Below are 6,413 nucleotides of genomic sequence, written 5' to 3'. Positions count from 1 at the left end.
TTAATTGATAAAAAATCTGAAGTTGAAAGCTATCATCAGTAAATGGTGACCATGAAACTACCATTGATTGTCATAAAACAAAAAATATTTATTGATACAGCACTGAAACAGGCCCTTCGGCCCCACGAGTCTGTGCTGACCATTAACCACCCATTTTATACTAATCCTACATTAATCCCATATTCCCTACCACGATCCCCACAATTCTCCTACGCGACCTACCTACACTAGGGGCAATTTACCTATCAACCTGCAAGTCTTTGGCTGTGGGAGGAAACCGGAGCACCCGGCAGAAACCCACGCGGTCACAGAATCGAACCCGGGTTGCTGGAGCTGCGAGACTAGCCACTGTGCTGCCCACTAATGTTCACTAATGTCCTTCAGGAAATTCTGCCATCTCTTGCCTGGTCTGGCCTACATGTGACTCCAGACTCTCAGCAATGTGGTTGACTCTTAACTGACCTCTGAAATGGTCTAGAAGCCATTCAGTTTATACAAAACCACTACACAAAATTTTGAAAAGGAATTAAACCGGATGGAACACCCCTGGCATCGGCCTAGGCACCGGAAACGACAACAGGCCAAACCCAGCCCTGTCGACCCTGCAAAGTCCTTACTAATATCTGGGGACTTGTGCCAAAATTGGGGAGTGCTGTCCCCACAGACTAGTCAAGCAAAAGCCTGACATAGTCATACTCGTGGAAATAAAGCTTACATCCAATGTCCCAGACCACCACCATCACCCTTCCTGGGTATGAGGTCCAGAGGTGGTGGCACAGAGGATTTATCAGCCAGAGTGGGCCTGGTGGCCAATAGTGGGGAAACCGTAAGAGGAAAAAACCCTACTACACCCTTGGCCTCACAAACCTAACCTGTTGCAGATGCATCTGTCCATGGACAGTATTGGTAGGAGTAACCACAGCACAATCCTCATGAAAACAAAGTTCTGTCTTCACGCTGAGGATACCCTCCGTTGTGTGGCACTGCACTGTGCTAAATGGGATAGATTCAGAACAGATCTGCAGCTCAAACTGAGAATCCATGAGGCACTGTGGGCCATCAGCAGCAGCAGAATTGTATTCAAAGAATAACCTGCAACCTCATGACCTGGCATATCACTCACTCTACCATTTACCATCAAGCAAAGGGTTCAAAGGGTGCAGGAGAGGATGCCAGGAGCAGCAGCAGGCATACCTAAAAATGAGTAAAGCTACAACACAGGACTACTTGGATGCCAAACAGCAGATGCAGCATGCAATAGACAGAGCTAAGCAATCTCAGAAACAGTAAAAAAAAGAGAAAAGGAAAAAAAGGGGACAGAGGTTATAATATAAAATTATTGAACTCAATGTTGAATCTATAAGGCTGCAAAGTGCCCAGTCGAGAAATGAGGTGCTGTTTCTAGAGCTTGTGTTGAGCTTCATTGGAGCACGCCAAGGACGGAATGGTCAGAGTGGGAGCAAGGTGGAGAAATTGAAATGACAGCCGACAGGAAGCTCAGGGTCGTGCTTGCAGACTGAACGGAGGTGTCACCCAGTCTGCGTTTAGTCTCCCCAGTGTAGAAGATACTGCCTTGTGAGCAGTGAATACAGTATACTAACTTGAAAGAAGTACAAATAAATCACTGTTTTCTTTGGAAGGAGTGTTTGGGGCACTGGACAGTGGGAAGAGAGGAGGTAAAAAGGCAGGTGTTGCATTTCCTGCACTTGCATGGAAAGGGGGGGTGGTGTGGGGGGTAACTGAGGAATGGACCAAGGTGTTAGAGGGAACGGTCCCTTTGGAATGCTGAAAGGGGAAGGGAGGGGGAAGATGGCATTTGGAGTAGCAGAAATGGCATCTGTTGAATATGGAGGCTGGTGGGGTGGAAGGTGAGGACAAGGGGGAACTCTATCATGGTTCTGGAATGAGGGAAGAGGCACAAGTGTGTGAAATAGATCAGACACGGTTGAGGGTCCTGTCAACCACAATGTGGAGGGAAATCCTTGATTGAGAAAAATAGAAGGCAGATCGGAAGCACTAGTATGGAAGATTGCATCATCCACAACAGATGTGACAGTTGCTTTTCTATTTGTATTAAAAGCTGATTGGAACAAGCATGTTGGAATTATGTACTTGCGATGAGATTTGGGTGTATTCCAATACCAATGAACTATTAGAAGGTTATATTGAGGAGCCGTGGGATATGATTTAAGTCTGTGGTCTTTAAATTGTCATACTTCAGAGGCAGTTTAAACATTTTTTTCTAAGTGGCAATGATTCTTTAGTTTGTACAAATCATCCTTTATTGTTGATGCCTCCCTCCAGGGAGAGGCATTTGAAGCTGTTCTCCAGTATGGATTTCACAAAGTTCTACTTGGAAAGTTAATAATTAAACGCAAAGCTGTAGGGATTTAGGATAAATCTTGAGTATTAATAAGGAATAGGGTACTTGTTAGAGGGGTTGTGTCAGAGTGGGAGGAGGCTCTGAGTGAGGTACTCTGCCAATTAACACCAACAACTTGCATTGAGGCCTTCTGCAATTGGTAGGCATGGGTAATAATATTATGTTGAGTAAGACAATTTTACAGTTTTACACCATGTGAATTTAGTCTGAAAAGAGTAGTTGCTTCCTTGAAAAAAGGGAATTCTTGGAAGAACTGGCAGGTCTTGACATTTTGGGCAGCGTACTCTGTTTTCTGGAGGAATAACTAGAACGGGTAGGAACAGTAAGTTTATATGTGGTGGAGAATGGGAATGTGGGCGGGATCCAATTCTCCACCACATATAAACCCACGCTTTCTACCTATTCCAGTTATTCCTCTAGATAGCGGGCAGACTAAGCTGCCTGAAATGTCGAGGCCTGTCAGTTCTTCCCAGAATTCATTTTTTTCAAGGAAACAACTGCTCTTTTCAGGGCAAATTCACATGGTGTAAAACTGTAAAATAGTCTTACTCAATGTTACCGGTCTCACCATGAAAACATTCAAACAACTTTTAATATGTTTTAGCATCATCTTTGTTTTTTTTATCTTTGAGTTCCATTTATTAGTTGTGCCCTTTAAAAAGGGAGGCATGAGCAAATTTGTCTTTTCTGTTGAGGAACTGGGGAAACCCATTGTAAGCCTTATGAATTGTTTGAAAAAGGCAGACAGGCATTACATAGATTAGTTTTTCTGATCTTCATAGGTCAGTTAAAAAAGACTTGCAAATTGCTCACATTTGCAGAGGATATTTAATGAGGAAAGGCAAAGGCAGTGGAATTCCAGAAGGCAGGTCAGAAATTATAGAATAAATAGGACAAAATGCACAAGCAGGCAGAACAATGAAAGATGAAATTTAATGCAGACAATTTGTGAAGTATTGTGCAGAGGAAGCTAAGGTTGAAAAAGACCAACAAGTACAAGACTGAAGATGTCATGCTCAAACTGTTTGGCACTTTGGTTCTTACCACACCTTGAGTACTATGCCCAGTTCTGGTTACCACCAACAACAACTTGTATTATATAACCTTAATGTAGTAAAATGTCCCAAGTACTTCAAAGGAACATTATCAAACAAAATTTGACACTCAGCCACATAGGTATAAGGGCAGATGGCCAAAAGCTCGGTCAAAGAAGTAGGTTTTACGGAGTGTCTTATTAGATTGATTTCTGCAATGAGGAGATTGCTCTATGAGAAGAGATTGAGTAGACCAGGCCTATATTCCCTCGAGTTTAGAAGAATGAGAAGTGATCTCGTTGAACCATATAAAATTCTTAAGGAGCTTGACAGGGTAGATTTTGGGAGGATGTTTCCCATGGCTGAGGAGTCCAGAACTAATGGTTATAGTCTCAGAATAATGGATTGACAATTTAGGACTGAGATGAGAAATTTTTTCACTCGAAGCATTATGACCCTTTGAAATTCTCTAACCTAAAGGCTTGTGGATACTCAGTTGTTGAGTATATTCAAGTCAGAGATTTTTTTAGATACTCAGGGAATTGAGGGGTATGGGGATAGTGTGGGAAGGTGTAGCTGAGGTAGAAGATCAGCCATGATCTTATTGAATGGCAGAGCAGGCTTGAGGGGCCAAATGACCTATCCCTGCCCCTATCTCTTATCCTGTGAGAGAGGCAGAGAGGTTAAGGGAAGGATTCCAGAATGTAGGGTCTTGGGAGCTGAAGCCATAGCCACAAAAGATGGGCGATTAAAATTGGGGATGACGAAGAATTCAGAATTGGAGGAGGGCAGATATCTTGGAGGGTTGTAGGGCTGGAGGAGATTGCAGAGATAGGGAGGAGTGAGATCATGGAGGGATTTGCAAAGAACAACAACTTGTATTTATATAGTGTCTTTTAACATAATAAGATGTCCCAAGGTGCTTCACAGGAGCGTTATAAAGTAAACTTTGACACCGAACCACCAAAAGTGATCGTAGAGCAGATGGTCAAAAGCTGGAACAAAAAGGTAGGTTTTAAGGACCATTTAAAGGAGGGAAATTTTGTAGGGAGGCAGAGAGGTTTAAGGAGGGAATTCCAGAGCTTAGGGCCTCAGCAGCTGAAGGCACAGCCACCAATGATGGAGCAATTAAAATTGGGAATGCTCAAGAGGCCAGAATTAGATAAGCACACATATCTTGGAAGGATATTGGGCTGAGGAATATTACAGAGATAGGGTGAGGCAAAGCCATGGAGGGATTTGAACACAAGGATAGAAATTTTAAAATTGAGGCATTGCATGAACAGAAGCCAGTGTATGTCAGTGACTACCAGGATAATGGGTGAATGGGACTTGGCATGAATAAGGATATGGGCAGCAGAGGTTTGGATGACTTCAGGTTTATGGAGGATGGAATGTGGGAGGCTGACCAGGACCACGTTAGAACAGTCAGGTTTAGAGGTATGTGAGGTTCAGCAGCAAATGAGCTGAGGCAGAGGCAGAATCGGGCGATGCTACAGAGGGAGAAATAGGCGGACTTGGTGTATGTGGTCGGAGGTTTATCTCGAGGTCAGATATGATACCAAGGTTGCAAATAGTCTAATTCAGCCTCAGACAGTTGTCAGGGAGAGGGATGGAGTCGCTAACTAGGGAGCAAGGATTGTAGTGGGGTCCGAAGCCAATGACTTTGGTCTTCCCAATATTTAGTTGAAGGAAGTGTTGCTAAGATCAAGACCATCCAATCAGCTGCCTCTGCCTCGTCCCTCCTGTCCACTAGCCCACCTGGCCAAACTTTCTTTAATGCTCCCCCTGCCCTAGCCCTGAACTCACATCTCTCTCTAGTTTCTCTCCTATCTCCTCTCATGCTGTCTCTGAACACATCTTGTCCATGAGACTCACTCCTTTGATCCGATTCCCACTAAACTACTGATCACCCAACTTCCCCTCTGGTCCCAATGTTAGCCCATATTGTCAATGGTTTTCTTTCTTTGGGTGTTGTCCCTCACTCCTTTTAAATCTGCCGTCATCTCCCCTCTCCTCAAAAAACCAACCCTTGACCCCACCGTCCTGCAAATTAGCATTCCATCTCCGACCTCCCTTGCCTGCTGAGAGCCACCCCCCTGTCCTTGCTGCTGATTCCCCTACATGACCCCCACCATGCAAAGCCCCTCCCGCCATCGCTCACTTCTGGCATGGGTCACTTCATGATCTGGGCTTCGGGGGGGGTGTCTCTCTGCAGCAACCAATGCCTCCCCAGTGGCGTTGCTGAGCAAAAGAGTGCCGGCCTCTGATTTAGCCAGCAGCTCTCATTGGAGGTATTCCGCCCCCATGGTCCTGATCCCGCCAGTGACCTCTCAACTGCCTGATTGGCATGTAATTCCGGCAGGTCTTCCCGGAGGAGGCATCGCAGTCTCTTGCTGGCTCTTCAGCCGGTTGTCGAGACCTCCATAAAATTCTCCCCCTTGTTTTTCTGTTTTTATACTGACCATTAACTTGCTGAAAATTTTATTTCAACACAAAGTAAACATCTTTATAAGCCTTTAGCATGCCACTTAAATTCTTCATTTTCTTGCCTTTTTCCATTTTGGTTTCATTACTAATATTTGTTTTCTGTCTGTTTATTTTTCAGATAATCTTTTTGCTTAAGGGGTCTATATTATTTTACTGATATGCTCAATTCCTAGATCAGCCAGGGATGCAAAATAAATAAGTACTGTGGCTGTTGTTAAGTGAGTGTTTGTAATTTCTGTGCACTTGCTTTCCACAGCGGTTTTTACAAACATTTATGGATTGTTTCACAATAAAGGACACAAGATGTTGTAGATATAATTTTCTGTATTCTTTTGATAATTGTATTCTATTGTGTGTGCCGAGTTAATTTTTAAAAAGATGTAGAAGCAATAAAAATCAATACAATTTGTTAAGTAGTAAAAAAAAATACAATATTTACCCCAATTATAGGACTTGTGTGCATCATTAACCCACAAGGACTGTTCTTGCACTAGGCTCCCATGTAT

Source organism: Heterodontus francisci, chromosome 9 (assembly GCF_036365525.1).
Source record: "Heterodontus francisci isolate sHetFra1 chromosome 9, sHetFra1.hap1, whole genome shotgun sequence".
Lineage (NCBI taxonomy): Eukaryota > Metazoa > Chordata > Chondrichthyes > Heterodontiformes > Heterodontidae > Heterodontus > Heterodontus francisci.
This window is presented reverse-complemented; position numbering follows the sequence as displayed.